The sequence below is a fragment of the Macaca fascicularis genome, chromosome 9 (genome assembly GCF_037993035.2).
Source record: "Macaca fascicularis isolate 582-1 chromosome 9, T2T-MFA8v1.1".
Classification (NCBI taxonomy): domain Eukaryota; kingdom Metazoa; phylum Chordata; class Mammalia; order Primates; family Cercopithecidae; genus Macaca; species Macaca fascicularis.
The window spans coordinates 8,734,510-8,751,109 of NC_088383.1; the positions used below are offsets into that span (position 1 = coordinate 8,734,510).

The window sequence follows — 16,600 nt, forward strand, 5'->3', positions numbered from 1 at the left end:
ACAAGAGCAAAACTCTGTCTAAAAAAAAAATAATAATATATATGGCACATCTCTCCATTTTTAAAAGATCTTTAATTTTTCTCAGTAATGTTTTATAGTTTTCAGTGTATCTCTTATACATAATTTATGAACTTTATCCATAAATATTTCATATTTTCAATGTTTTACATGGCATACATTGTTTTTTTCTTTAATAATAGACTTAATATTTTTAAGAACAGTTTTAGATTCATAGCAAAATTGAGCAGAAAGTACAGAGTTCCTAGATTCATCCTGCTCCTTCATCCCCTTATCCTTCCCCACTGTCAATATCCTAAACCAGTGTGGTAGGTGCACTGATGAACCTGCCTTGACACATTATTATTACCCAGGGTCTGCAGTTTTCCTTAGGTTCAGTCTTGAACCTTGTACAATGGTGGTGTACATTCTATGTGTTTTGACAAATGTGTAATGACGAATACAGAGAATGACAGTAGTTTCACTGCCTTAGAATTTTTCCGTGTTCTACTTATTCTTCCCTCCCTCACCCCAGCCTGTGGCAACTACTGACCTTTTTACTGTCTCCATAGTTTTACTTTTTTCAGAAATTAATTGACAGATACCATCATTATATGTTATTACTGTGTACAACATGACATTTTGAAGTATATAGACATTGTGAAATGGTTAACTCTAACAAATGCATTAGGTCACATCGTTAACTCTTTATGGTAAGGGCACTTAACATCCACTCTCTACATTTTAAAAAAATACTACAGTATATTATTCTTAACTGTAGTCACATTGCCATACAACAGATCTCTTGAAATGTGTTCCTCCCGTCTGACTGTCATGGTGTGTCCTTCATGTACAGGTTTTTGTGTAGACTTGTGTTTTCATTTTTCTTGGATAAATGCGCAGGAGTAGAATGCTGGGGTTATACGGCTTGTTTGTCTTTTTATTATTCATCTGTGAGAGTTCCTTACCTACCCTGGTCATCAGTTTTTTATCATCTATGTGTTTTCCAAATATTTCCTCTCAGCCTGTGGTTTTTTTCATTTTATTAACAGTATATTTCAAGAAATAGAGGTTTTAGTTTTAATGAAATACAGTTTTATCTTTTTTTTCCTTTTTATGTTTTGTACTCTTTGTGCCCTAAGAAATCCTTGCGTAGCCTACGATCGCAAAGGTTTTTGTCCTGTGTTATCTTGTAGAAGTTTTATAGTTTTAGGTTTTGGGTGGCCGGGGGCGGGGGCGGGGAGAGTGAATGTCGGAGGATCCCTGCTCCATTTGTTGAATTCCATTGCTGTGGGAGAAGCTCGGTAGAAATGCTGGTGGATTTGTGGATAGAGCCATGGGTTGAGGAGGGAGTCCTCATCAGTGGCATCTGATGGGAAGCTTCAGAGGGCAGTGAGTGGGGCTCGGGGTCAGGAGCGTCAGGAGTGGAGAGGCAGGGAAGGGTGGATCAGAAAGTAGGGGAGCACGCTGCCTAGAAACCCCTGGTGCCTGCTGAGCTGTGTGAGGCCTCCCTGGAGGTGGGCAGTAGTAACAGGCCTGCTGTGTCACTGGCTTTAGCAGCCCCTGGCAGGGTGGATGCAGCCACATGGAAAGTAGTAACTAGGTTCATTCTTAGAGTTAGGCTTTCACAGGCAGGAGTGAAGGAGAAAAAGAAAGATGCTAAGTAAATGTGCTTCTCTTGAATGGACAGTACTTGCGCTGAGGTCAAACCTAGAACACCAGCTGAGGACCCTGACAAGGACTCTCCCGTCACCTCGCCTCTCCATTTCCTTCCTTTCTGCTCCTTCTAGCTGCTCCCTTTTTTGTCTCTTGCATCCTGTCAGTGTTGATTTATGCAGAGGAAAGCAGCCATGACTGTACTTCATCCTCTCCGTCGTGTGTAACACAGACTGGAGCCTGTGGTGCACTGTTTGGCACCTTGACGTTCGTTTTACCCAACAGCATGTCCTGTAGCTCTTTACTGTTGGTAGGTAAGAATGTTTGAGAGTCATCTTAGGGGTGGATAAAGGAAATGCTTAATAGCAGTTTTTTTCTGGATCGTAATTTCTGAAACTCTCCTGTATTTTGTAAGTTCCTCCAGTGTGCATATGTTCCTTTTACCATTAGTAAACGGAGTGAAATTCCCTTCTTTCAGCATGGTCCACTCTGCGCCATCGCTGTTCCAGGCACTGGGGAGGGAGCAGTCAATAAATAGGTAAGCTCTGCTTCCATGGCGCTCGCGTCCTCATGTGGGCTAATAGTCCATGTAAGAAGATGGGAAATGAGGCCGAGAGCGATGCACAAGGGAATGAACGTAGGGGCCTGTGATGGTGACCGACCGTGGAATTTCAGGGCAGGCCTTCTCTGAGAAGGGAGCACTTAAGCTGATAGCCCGGTGACGAGAGCCAGTCATCATGACCAGCGAAGGAGAGTGTGCTAGACAGAGAAGAATGAGCGCAAAACCTCTGCAGTGAGAGTGAACTTGATGTCTTCAAGCAACAGCAATAAGCCAACATGCCTAGAATCACTGAGGGAGCATGGCGTAAGATGAAGCAGAGGTCAGGGCTTATCTGGTAGTCAGGGAGAAGAATGAGGATTTTGTTTTAAGTGCAATGGGAAATCATTGAAGAGTTTTAAGTTATTAGAAAGGAGAGCTATAGAAAAAGCCACAGTTGCCAGGTGTTTTGAAAAAGACACTAGAAAGCCCAATGAGAGGTGAGTGTCAGGAAAACCCTGCAGTGTTAAACGCGTCAGGTTAAGTAGAGCTTAGGTTGAAAACGAAGAGAAGAAGTTTATTAATTTGTTTTTATGGTACACTCTAAAAAGTAATCTCCCTGAAATGGTAACTCCAAATTTAAAAGATAAGTTTTAGATCAATGTGCAATTTAAATTCCAAACTGAGGAAAGCAGTTTTTAAAGACACGATTTCAGCCGGGTGCGGGTGGCTCACACCTAGCACTTTGGGAGGCCGAGACAGGCGGATCACCTGAGGTTAGGAGTTTGAGACCAGCCTGGCCAACGTGGCGAAACCCCATCTGTACTAAAAATACAAAAATTAGCCGGGCATGGTGGCACGCCCCTGTCATCCCAGCTCCTTGAGAGGCTGAGGCAAGAGAATCGCTTGAACCCGGAAGGCAGAAGTTGCAGTGAGCCGAGATCATGCCACTGCACTCCAGCCTGGACAACAGAGTGAGACTCTGTCTCACAAAAAAAAAAGAAAGAAAGAAAGAAAGAAAGATGTGATTTTTAAGTAGGCATTTAAAAATTATTTTGTATTTTAGAGGAAGAAATTAGTACTTAGTTACTTGTTTCTTACTAGAATTTTAATGCTGATGGTGAGATTTTAGGAATCCTAGTGTTTAAATTACAGCTCACAAATATTTCCTGACTCATTTAAAAATTATACCCTGGCTCTGAATTAGCCCATTTGTTTTTGTTTTACCTTTAAGAGATCCACAGTGTAGTTCTGGAGGATGTGTAGAATGTAAGGAACGTGCACCCTCATTCTGTCTGATGTCTCAATATGGAGGAGACAGGTACACACTCATCCTGTATAGTATTTCAATATTGTGGAGACAGGATGGCTACTGGCAGTTTTTGGTAGGGAGGATAGTTTGACAGCTTTGAATAGGAAGCAAGATTAATGTATTTGTTAGCCAAAATGAACAGTTAGATTTTTATTACAAAGTTGACCCTTGAACAGCATGCAGAAATTCATGTGTAACTTTTGACTCCCCCAAAACTTAACTACTAATAGCTTACTGTTGACTGTAAGCCTTACCAATAACATAAACAGTCGATTAACACGTATTTCGTATGTTGTGTGTACTATGTGCTGTATTCTTACAATAAAGTAAGTTAGAGAGAAGAAAATATTATTAAGAAAATCATAAGGAAGAGAAAATATATTTACTATTCATTGAGTAGAAGTGGATCACCATAAAGTTGTTGATTCTTGTCATCTTCATGTTGAGTAGGCTGGTTGGGGGGTTGGTCTTGCTGTCTCAGGGGTGGCAGAGGCGGGAGAAACTCCACATATAAGGGGTCATGTGCAGTTCAAAGCCATGCTGTTCAAGGGTCAGCTGTATTGTTTGACAAATGAGATGTTTTGAAATAAGAATAATAGAAAGTCGTCATCCAGCAATAGTAATGACAACAAGAAGAACAAGAACAGCAAGCTCTGGTAATTCAGGAGTGGAGGCAGTGCGACATAGTGCCTAAGCTCTGGTAATTCAGGAGTGGAGGCCGCGCGACATGGTGGTCAAGCTCTGGTGACCATTCAGGAGTGGAGGCAGTGTGACACAGTGTCAAGCTCCGGTGACCATTCAGGAGTGGAGGCAGTGCAACATAGCGGTCAAGCTCTAGTGACCAGGGGTGGAGGCAGTGTGACATAGTGGTCAAGCTCTAGTAACCATTCAGGAGTGGAGGCAGTGTGACATAGTGGTCAAGCTCTGATGACCATCAGGAGTGGAGGCAGTGTGACATAGTGGTCAAGCTCTGGTGACCATCAGGAGTGGAGGCAGTGTGACATAGTGGTCAAGCTCTAGTGACCATCAGGAGTGGAGGCAGTGTGACATAGTGGTCAAGCTCTAGTGACCATCAGGAGTGGAGGCAGTGTGACATAGTGGTCAAGCTCTAGTGACCATCAGGAGTGGAGGCAGTGTGACATAGTGGTCAAGCTCTAGTGACCATCAGGAGTGGAGGCAGTGTGACATAGTGGTCAAGCTCTGGTGACCATCAGGAGTAGAGGCAGTATGACATAGCGGCCAAGCTCTGGTGACCAGAAGTGGAGGCAGTGTGACATAGCGGTCAAGCTCTGGTGACCATGAGGAGTGGAGGCAGTGTGACATAGTGGTCAAGCTCTGGTGACCATGAGGAGTGGAGGCAGTGTGACATAGTGGTCAAGCTCTGGTGACCATCAGGAGTGGAGGCAGTGTAACATAATGGTCAACTTCTAGTAGCCATTCAGGAGTGGAGGCAGTGTGTCATAGTGGTCAAGCTCTGGTGACCATCAGGAGTGGAGGCAGTGTGACATAGTGGTCAACCTCTAGTGACCATTCAGGAGTGGAGGCAGTGTGACATAGTGGTCAACCTCTAGTGACCATTCAGGAGTGGAGGCAGTGTGACATAGTGGTCAAGCTCTGGTGACCATCAGGAGTGGAGGCAGTGAGACATAGTGGTCAAGCTCTGGTGACCATTCAGGAGTGGAGGCGGTGTGACATAGTGTCAAGCTCTGATGACCATCAGGAGTGGAGGCAGTGTGACATAGTGGTCAAGCTCTGGTGACCATCAGGAGTGGAGGCAGTGTGACATAGTATCAAGCTCTGGTGGCCATCAGGAGTGGAGGCAGTGTGACAAAGTATCAAGCTCTGGTAATTCAGGAGTGGACGCAGTGTGACATAGTGTCAAGCTCTGGTGGCCATCAGGAGTGGAGGCAGTGTGACAAAGTGTCAAGCTCTGGTAATTCAGGAGTGGAGGCAGTGTGACATAGTGGTCAAGCTCTGGTGGCCATCAGGAGTGGAGGCAGTGTGACAAAGTGTCAAGCTCTGGTAATTCAGGAGTGGACGCAGTGTGACATAGTGTCAAGCTCTGGTGGCCATCAGGAGTGGAGGCAGTGTGACATAGTGGTCAAACTCTAGTGACCATCAGGAGTGGAGGTGGTGTGACATAGCGGCCAAGCTCTGGTGACCATCAGGAGTGGAGGCAGTGAGACATAGCGGCCAAGCTCTGGTGACCATCAGAAGTGGAGGCAGTGAGACATAGTGGCTAATCCATTTGCCTTGTAGGCACACAATCTTGGATTCATATCCAGGAGCAGCCTGTTAGTAGCCATGTTCTGTTGGGTGGGAACATTCCAAATCTCGTTTCCTCTTATGGGAAATATAGATCATAAATGTTACCCACATCACAGGGTAGTAGTGAAGATGAAGTGATCGTCTCTATAAAGATCCTAGTGCCATGTCTTTTGGCACCTAAAAAGTGCCAAGTAAAGAAGAACAATAATACATTTAATATAATAATTATAATTTTGTTATCTATTTTACTTATAAGGCAAGTATTCACATCACCATTTTTCAGATGAAAAACATACTTGGAGAACTCAATTTCCTAAGATCACAAAGCTAGGAAATGCAGTGGTAGGGTTTAAACTCACGAAGGTCTGACTCCAAAATTTATGCTTTTAATCGTAACTCCGTGTTTTTTTCTAGCAAGGCCCTTCCAAGATTGGAAGTCAGATCATTGGATTTATAATTAATTCAGAGTGTAAAACATTACATCCTAGAACAATTCCCTATTTTGCTTGTTAATCTAAAGATTTCACATTATATTTTACTTATTTTAAAAATGAAAACTTTATTCTAGAGGAAAGATAATAACTTTAGAAAAATTTTTAAATGTGGATAAAAAGTGTTTACAGAGAAGATAAAAGAAAGATGTCACATATAATCCCATGGAGAATAATCCTTCCTGATTTCTACCGTGTGTGTGTGTGTGTGTGTGTAGTGGAGGCAGGAGTGTAGAAACACACACAAACATTCACACACACACATACATACATACTTACATACATAGATGTTGATTTCTTTTTCCAGAATAAGATCCCACCATGTGTTCTGTGTTCTGATGTGGGTTTTCTCCCCGGCTTATTTCATTGCAAAGGTCTTTCCATGGTTGTTAACTTACCCCAGTGGGAGCACAGGGTTGCATTACGTGTGTGTGCCATCATGAATTTACCTAGTTCCCTGCTGTGACATTTAGATTGTTCAGAATTTTTCACTATTTTAACAGTGCTTTTATTAACATTCTTAATCACACACATCCATTTGCATTTTCTCATAATTTCCTTAAGAGAAATTCCTGGAAGAATTGCGGTGTTGATTGTCACCTTCTTAAGCTTTTGATACATATTTCAGTTGCCCTCCAGCTGTCCCAGCATGCACCCCTACAGCAGCAGACTGCCTCCTTCCCTATGCCTGCATCTGCAGTGCATAGTAGCCTTTTTTATCTTTGGCAGACTGGTGAAAAATAGTTATGTCTTGCATGCCTTTGATTACCCATGAATATATTTATGTTTATAAACTGTACTTTTTCCATTATAAATTGCTCTTTAAAAATTCTTTGCCTGTTTCATCATGCCTGACTCCTGGGTTTTGGTTGGCCCACAGATTACTGGACTACCTTCGACCCCAAGTTTTGCACATTTAAATTTATTTTTAGGGATTTCAGGTGAGCATCTTTAAAAATAAATTAGATAATTAGGAGAAATGAACAATGGCTTGTAATAGTATACAATTATTAATATAGGTATCAGCATAAAACAAAACTTGCTTTAAGGACTCGCTCTAAAGACAGACGTGTCTTTCCCACTACATCACTGAATAGAGGTATAACTTTGAACTCATTCTTATGAGTAGGAAATCGTTAAACTCTGATCCCAAGTCCATCATTCCTTCTTCTTTGAGCATGAAATTCTCATCAGTCATTGGTTGTACTTTGGAACTACTATATATTAGAAACCAGTTCTCACTTTTCCAGGAGTATATCCTTTAAAAAACAAATTCAGATCCATCAGGATATGTTCTCTCCATTTTACTTATGGTTAATTCTCTGCTACTTTCCTAATTACTTTTGTTTCTTTTCTTCCAGTGGTCGGTAAGAATATAATTTATTTACATGGGTGTTGCCTGATTGAAGATACTTTCTGGAGGTTCATTATAAAATACATTTTTTAACGTAAACTTCATTTTTCTATTGATTTCCATTATAAAATTGGAAACTGTAACTGTTAGTGAAAAATGGGGGTCTGCTGTTGAAGTCAAGATGGTAACTTGTTAAACTTCTGCAGACTCCTCACTTGAGTTTTTAGGCCTTAATGAGCGGCAGAACTCAACACACTTCTGAGTTCTCCTACCTTCTCCTTCCTTCACTTCTTCTCTAAGTCCTTTCCTTGAGTGTCTTAACACCCATCCCTACCCCCTCTTAACATTTTTCCCTGACAATTTTCTGCTGGGGCCATTTTGTTCTTGATCCCTTCTACACTGCCACCCCCGCTCCATATTTAAGATGCTAAAAGAATGTATTCTAATCCTTACCTTTCTTGAAGCTCAGAGTTTCTTGTAATATGAAAAAAATTGGTTTCCTGTAAAGCTATTAAGTTCTTATATTGCTTTCAGAATTTTCATGACTTAGATTGTATGTATCTGTGATAAAAATTATTTTTATATACCCCGTCTCTACTAAAAAATACAAAAAACTAGCCGGGCGAGGTGGCAGCGCCTGTAGTCCCAGCTACTCGGGAGGCTTAGGCAGGAGAATGGTGTGAACCTGGGAGGCGGAGCTTGCAGTGAGCTGAGATCCGGCCACTGCACTCCAGCCTGGACAACAGAGCGAGACTCTGTCTCAAAAAAAATAAAAAAAATAAAAAAAAATTTTTTGTATATAAGGAAAGACAACAGAAAATTTTTAGTCTAGACATAACAAATAGTTTATTTTTGCTAGAGATTAAAAATAGTAATAGACTGTAGTCAGTTGTTTAATATACTTGTTCTTAAAATTTATTAGTTCACTTAAAAGTTTCCTATCATACAATATAAAATTCAAAGATTTTAAAGTACACGTAGCTGGAAGTCTTGTATTGTTATTTCTTGTAAATCAGACTTGCGTGTGTGGTAGAATTTCCACTTCAAACAAAGGAAGTATTAGTAATGATAGTTATTTCATTATTGAGATCTGTTTGCTAAGCATACATTAATTGTTCCTAAAACCAAAGATATTCTTACAGAAATAGTTATCGGCTTAAAGAAATATTTACTGGTTAAATAAATTGAGAGTAAAATTTTGTCGGAATCTAAGTTGATGACAAATAACTACTGCTTTTTTTTTTTTTTTTTTTTTTTCTGGAGACGGAGTTTTGCTCTTGTTGCCCAGGCTGGAGTGCAATGGCATAATCTCTGCTCACCGCAACCTCCGCCTCCCGGGCTCAAGCGATTCTCCTGCCTCAGCCTCCCAAGTAGCTGGGATTATAGGCATGTGCCACCACGCCCGGCTAATTTTTGTATTTTTAGTAGAGACAGGGTTTCTTCATGTTGGTCAGGCTGGTTTTGAACTCCCGACCTCAGGTGATCTGCCCACTTCAGCCTCCCAAAGCGCTGGGATTACAGACATGAGCCACTGCTCCTGGCCAACTATTGCTATTTTGACATGACATTATATGCATGACAGCCTGAGAAGTAAAAATTCATACATTTAATGAATTAGATTTTAATTTCTTTTACTAAATATGTGAATTTTAGATTAAGAAATATTGATGAACTATCCAAATATTTCTAATATTTGTTCATCACTTAAAATAAACATGATTTGTCTTTTAGCCAGATGATATATAGTTGGAAACCACATTTCTGAAATTCAGTTATTTCAAAACTATAAATTTAATCGGGAAGCTTTTCACATGTCAAGTTAAATATTGATTTAGGTTTAAAGTGACACAAGTTGAATTTCATTATTTATATTAAAGAAAGTCAGCGAAATTTTCATAATTAAAGTTCTTCCTGGCTTTCTTTTCTACTTTTTTTAACCTGCAAAGTTTCCAATTTACCAGTAGAGGGCACTGTTGTAACACGGTAGAAGTGTTTGCTGTTCTCTTCCCCCCCACCCCCCCGCCCAGCTACCCGCCCCTCTGCCTTTGCAGTTTGGAAAGTGTTTTTAAAAGCAATGTTCTCTGTGTAATTAAAATCAGTTTCCTGTATAATTAGCAATGGAGCCTTATTCTTTGTGGCAGAGTTTGTGGATGGCGTTATTATTTAAGTCTGTGCTCGTCTATAGCCAATGCCAGAACTGTTGCCTATTAAAATATAGGAAGTTATATTGCCGTTTATCAGCACTAAGCAATACTGTAGATGGAAATATATAAAATTACAGTATGTTTCATTTAGGTGCTCTGAGCAAATTACTCAATAGGGAACGTTTAAAATTCCTGGTTCTATCTTGAGAAATAGGAGAGCTAATGTGCCATAGTTATAATATCTGGCGTTCAGGTGCCCTGAATAATAATACAGGACAACTAATTCTTGCAGGGTTTTCAAAACTGTATCTGCATTAGTGTACTGCTTAAGAAAGCCACTGATCTACTTAGCAAATTCTCTATATAATTTCTTTTTCACGCTGCCTTAAAATCATACAATTTTGATGTAGATAGCAAACTACTAAAATAGTATTAAAGAAGAATTAAAGTTATTTCTTTCTTCTTTAAAAGACATACCCGTTATATAAAATGACACTAAATGTGCATTCATTGCCTGGCTGCCTTGGGAAATATTTGGGGGCAGGGTGTTTAGAGACAATCCAAGCCTGAATTTTGAGTTGTCAGAAGTGTAATTCATGAAGTTATAATTTATCTGTAAATCCCAAAGTCTCCATAAGTAGTTTAAAAACAAACAGAAATCTTATTTCAAAACTAAATTATACATTATTTGCTATACAGTTTTGGAACTTAAAAAATTACAAGTAATAATTTAGTATGTTTATAATGAACATAATTATGTGCTTTAATATTTATAAAAATATTTGAGAATCTAGAATCTTAATGGTTTATTTTTAATCTTTAATCGGTAGCCATATCGTATTAGAGAATTAGTATTTTCTTCAAGATTTTTTTTCTAACTTTATGAAATACTCTAGCTGAAAAGTTGGCTCTGTTGAAATTGTGTTTATCTCTAACAGACCTATTTTAAAAGGCAGAAAACGGCTTTCATTGGCTTACTTTGTATCCATAGACTTAGGAAAGCAGGTAATTTAATGTTTACTTAGTGATTTACTTTGACAATAAAAATGTAGGGTAAAATTTGAGAGATGAACAAGATGGTTGAGGAACCTGTCATGTAATTTAAGAAAAACATTTAGGAATATCTTTTATGCATTAGTCACTGTAGGTGCAAATTTAGAATATTTTAGTAGAACTGGAACAAAGTGTGGGATGAAAAATGTAAATGCACCTTAAGGACGCTGTCATTTTTTTAATCTAAGTTTCTCTGGTGTTATGAATGTCCCCAAAGGAAGACATCCGAGTGTTCTCCCCCTCCTCCTATGAGGAGGGGGTGTCTAATCTGAGGGGAGTCCCCCGCTCCTTTGTCCTTAGGGTGCATCATAAAGCAGATGGGACCAGGTGTTTTGAAGAATCAGCCAAATAACAGAAGGACATGACAGAAGCTGTCCTAGTTCCTTGATTAAAATGTTTAAGGTTGATTAGAGAAAAGAACTTAATGCTGTTTATAGATGGAAAACTGTTGCTTTCTCATTTCTTATTACCAAAGTGAGACTGAAACAAATGTTGATTCTGTTGGCACATTTGTATTGAGCACTTAGGTTCCCTGTATTATCTTGGTCATGATTACCGCTGTGTTTCCCCTCGAGAGGCCATCGCAGGTTTTAGTCTGGGCTATTTGTATTCAGCAAGGTCAAGATAAGTTTTATCGTTACAGATAAGTCAAGTGCATTAGGATCAATGGGTAATAGTAAATGCACTGCAAATATTATTGCCAAGCTCTTAATGATTTTTTAAAGCTGTGAGCTTGTCATATAAAATATACCTCTTATTGTTTTATCTATCCGAATGGAGCTCAGGAGTCCAATTAATTTTGCAGACATTTTAAGAAAGAGTAAAGAAACTTAAGGGCAGATTAAAGCAACGTTTTTGGAAATCCTTAATTGCTCTGCATTTAAACTTGTACTGATGAAGTTTTAGAGGCTAATTATTTTTAAAGAAATGCAAAAGGACAGCTGTTAGACAGCATTTATAAATTACAAATGTAACTTGAGTTTACTTGTTAAGATAATCATTTTTTTGAAGTTATATATATATCTTACCCCTGGGCTTTCCTGCATAAATCAGATTTCTGCCTCCTCAGTTGGGGAGTAGTGGTGGAAAAAAAGATCTTTTATACTTACCAAGGGATGATGGTGAGTATTTCATTATTTCAGAATTTCTGTTCTAGCCTAAATATATAAATAAGCTCTATATATTTAAAACCAAAAATATTCTAAACATTTTCATTGATTTTGTTTTCTTTTTTACTGAGAGGAATAGTTTTTATGGATTATATTTATGACTATATTAAAAATATGGACTCTAAAGGATATGTTTTGTCTTAGTTTTTTTTCAGTTAATTTTCTGTGGCCCAAAACATGACCATGACATTAGGTGAAATGTAGATTGAATTTATTTTCTTTTCTAGGTGCAGATTACATGGGAAAGTTTTTTCATCGATCTCTTAGCTATATGTATCATGTAACTGTTCAGAACACATAAACTAAAGAAATTATGTGTTGAGCTCAGGTTTTTTTCCTTCTTCAGTACTGCCATTGAAAAAAATCCTTTCTAAACTTTTTAGACGTACAGTTTGGAATTTTGTGGTGCCTGCTTGCGCTTATGCTTCTTGATTCTTCAAAATGTGCTGTTTTTCTTTTGATACTCAGAGACAGCAGTTTGTAGGTTTTCCTTGCTTTAAGCGAAGCTTTCTTATCTTAGCTGATAATTGAAATAAGGAGACTGAAACCAGTCTTCATATTGATTTTATGTATTCTTTATCAGTCACTATTTATATGGTGGTAAATAATCACCATTGCTGTCATAACTGTTCCCCCTCGATATTTGTTTCTGTCTCCATACATTGTTTATTTAACCATTTAAATTGCAGGTAATATAAGCATGTGACATCCTTTCTGGAAATTGTAAACTTGTTTTTTGAAAGTCCTATAAATGATGTTCTTTGAGCCTTTGGCTTATTAATCCTTATAATATTGGTCTACGTTTCCACCTACTTAGCCATTTCTCTTGCTGGCTGAAGAGTGATAATTTTTCCTCAACATTAGGTCAATTTATTTTATTGCTGGATTAGGTTGATTGTGCTATAAGGAAGAGAAAACCAAGAGGTACAGAGGGAGGCGTGGAAACCTCTGCTGAAAACAGACGCTGTCCTTCCAGAGCCAGCGGCATGAAGGGGTTGCCGGCCTCCAGTTGAAAAGTAGCATGAAAGAGAAGTGACTGCCCCTTTTCAAAAGTTATCTTTGTGTGGTGGTCCTAATGCAATATTAAGAAAATTAGAGCTTTAAAAACAGAACAATGGTCCTTTTAAAATATATCTAGTTTAGTGAATTTACCCGCCAAAGCCTCTGGTGTCTAATTACTCAAAAAAGAAAAGAAAAGAAAGAGGAGAAATCTTTACTAACAGAAAAATAAATTGCAAAAAGTGGCAAGTTTTTACTTTTTATGGAAAATATTTTAATTCTGTTTTAATCCAGAAGGCAATAAAAGAAGTAAATTTTAAGCGTATTCATTTTTTTCCTTGTACGACTAATTTTACTGAAAGAAATTAAACTCCAAACAAGTGATAGTAATCTTATATTACTATTAAACTTTTATTTTATTTTTTAAGTTTTTTTTATTATACTATTAAACTTTTAAATTTCTATTTATAAAAAGGAAGTTTGTTTTCCCCCTTTTTGCTTATGGTTTGTCTTCTCTGTATAATAAAGGGAGACACTTAGTGACCACAAGAACAAATCTGCACATAAATTAGTTTTGTGCAGTGCTTTATATTTTTCTTTTCTTTGTTCCCAAATAGTTATAAAATTGACAATTCGAGTAAGAGAAAGACTGAATTATTATTTAGGGTTAATTTTCTGAAATATTGTGAAGCAGTTTTTAAATTTAACAAGATTAATTATTACCTGAAAGCAATACTTTAGCTTCACATTTAGAGGTCCTCGTATTTCAGACTATGGGCCTGGTTTTCTCGAAAATTAATTAGGGACCCTTGTAAAGAGATCTTTTCAATGAAATGGGCCATGAGCAGGTATTTTAAAGTACCTACTGTTTTCTAAAAGTGTTCTTGTTGGTTTTATAAGAATCGAATATGAAAGAACAACTTATTTATTGTAACAGGAGTTCCTGTAATGCTGTTATCGGTAATGAGTTTATTGTCCACATAGGAGAAAGAGCAGAGGCAGTCTTACCTGTTCCTGTAGGTGAGCGCCGTATGCAGAATCATGGGGGTCTCAGTGGTTCTGTAACATTTTGTGTGTTTACTCAGCTTACTTGAAAATACAGCTATACTGTCCTAAAAGGAAAGTTCTTTGGCTTAATTATCTTTATCTTTGGAACATAGCCAAAGTCATTATTTTCGGTGAAATTGTCATCTGTGCTTTACATTTTCTTCCATCTATTGAAACGATTTTCCTCTTTCCCCAGCAGATTGTTGAAACTTTGGGAAGTGCATGATTCTTCCTCCAGACTCTTTGCTTGTACTAGAAATAGGACAGTGCCAGACCTATCACTTGTACTTTGATTTGCTGCCTTTATCTTTAGCAAATCTAAATAAAACTGTCATCCTGATTTTCAAATCTCTCTTTGAACTTCCTTTACTCAAATTGCCCACTTTCCTATCTGCTCGCTCCTTTTTTTTTTTTTTTTTTTTTTTTCTAATGGAGATTCCAGATCTGAGGTTTATTTTTTATGCTGTTACTGTCCTTTCTTGGATTTTTAAAATACTTTTTACTTTATAACTTATCTGTTACTTCCTTTTGGTAACCACAAATTTGGGTGATAATTTTTTTTTTTCTTTTTTATTATACCTTAAGTTCTAGGGTACATGTGCACAACGTGCAGGTTTATTGCATATGTATACATGTGCCACGTTGGTGTGCTGCACCCATTAACTCGTCATTCACATTAGGTATATCTCCTAATGCTATCCCTCCCCCCTCCCCCCACCCACAACAGGCCCCGGTATGTGATGTTCCCCTTCCTGTGTCCAAGTGACCTCGTTGTTCAATTCCCACCTATGAGTGAGAACATGCGATGTTTGGTTTTCTGTTCTTGCGATAGTTTGCTGAGAATGATGGTTTCCAGCTTCATCCATGTCCCTACAAAGGATATGAACTCATTTAGGTGATAATTTCTTAGCATAAGTGAGAAAATTGCCAGTCTCCATGAGTCTTTAGAAATAATTTATACTGATTTCCTAATTTTAAAAAAGCTACCTGAATTTGTAACATCATCATTAAGGACTGAGGTGGCGAGAGTGGTGATGTGGAAATCTAGGAGGTTTTTCTTCTTTCATATTTGAATGTATTTCACATAATAATTTATCAATATTTTAGAAACTGTGTGTAAAATAAGTAGATACATTTCTTAGCCCGGAATTGCCCGCAAATGTTTAATGAAAGTTGGAATTCCTTGCTCAGTTCTTTAAGACACAGAAAAAATTATTGTAAAAAGCACCTTGTTATTTAATTCCTAAATATTTGGGATATGAATGTGAATATAATGAGAATATGGCATTTATTGTTAGAGTTTCCCAATATTGTTTTGATACAATGAATAATATAAATACTTTCCCTTTATCGTTATCTCGTGGTAAGAGAATCTAAGAATTTTAGAGCTGAAGTGGCCTCTGAGATTACAACCCTACTATTTAAAAATAAGACAACTGAGACCCACAGTGATGAAGTGACTTGGCCAAGATCTGAAAAGCTCATTAGTGACAGACATATAGAGTAAGGTTTCTTGGTTCTTCTCCATTTTTTTAACCACATGCTCAATTCTGTGTCCCTCTGTCTCCTTCTTGTACCTCTTACACACCGTGTGTGTTATTTCGAGAAGGGACTAGTTAGTTCCTATACTATAATGGCAATTCAGATCTCAAATACATTGGAGCTAATGTTTCTGTCACCTTACCTGTCACAGTGTCCTTTAAGTAGACGTGTACTTTCCAACTTGGCGTTTATTCAGTAAACATTTTTTTTAAGTATGTACCACGTGCCTCTGGCATACAAAATAATAGGGCACAGGTATTGTGCATCTGACCTTCCTGTGTTATTAATTCTAAAACACGATTTTTAAAACAATACATTTAATCATGTGGATGTACCCAGGAGCAGATCCTGATTTTGTGAGGCCTAAGCTTGTACAATTTGGGGAGCCTTTTTAAAGAAAGTAATATAAAATAGCAAACACAAAAGCAGATTCAAAGGCCTAACAGCAGTAGACTGGGTAAATAGACTGTGAAATATTATATAGCAAAGCATAAAAGACTCTCCGACTGCACGCAGTGTGAAAAACATCTTTCCGGCCTAGACTCGAGTGAAAGAATCCAGGCCCTCAGAGCACTTCCGCTCCTAGAAGACTGGCTGCGGTCGCCTTGGAGTATTGGCGGGGCAGGGAGGGGTGTTGGGGGGAGGGAGGGCACAGGTGATGTTCTCTGTCTTGGTCTGAGTGTGTTCAGCTTGTGGAAAGTCATCAGGCCACACACTTAGGGTATATTAACTTTGTGTGTGTTCATTGTACTTTAACGAGAGTATTTAAATCAGCTATATTGGGAGGGATTCCTGTAAGTGAGAAACCCGCAGTCCACTAGCTTATAGGAAATTCCCTCTCTAGATGCACTAGAATTAATTCAACCAATTTAGGTATGTAGGTATGTATGTGAGACAGAGTCTTTCTCTGTTGCTCAGGCTGGAGTGGAGCAGCATGATTGGGGCTCACTGCAGCCTCTGCCTCTGGATTCAAGCGATTCTCCTGTCACAGCCTCCTAAGTAGCTGGGACCACAGGCACACACCACCATG

At 38.5% G+C, this 16,600-nt stretch overlaps 1 protein-coding gene across 3 annotated transcripts in view; it reads left to right on the forward strand.

Moving 5' to 3' along the window:
• TAF3 (TATA-box binding protein associated factor 3) overlaps positions 1–16,600 on the forward strand; it is a 202,145-nt gene that overhangs the window by 46,211 nt on the left and 139,334 nt on the right. Inside the window, exon 1 of one of the 3 annotated variants that reach the window (XM_045399535.3) lies at positions 2,137–2,191. The exons of the other annotated variants lie outside the window; for them this stretch is intronic. The gene's annotated coding sequence lies outside the window, so the exon portion shown is untranslated. Of the gene's footprint in view, positions 1–2,136; positions 2,192–16,600 lie in introns of those variants that run through there. 3 annotated transcript variants of the gene reach the window in all.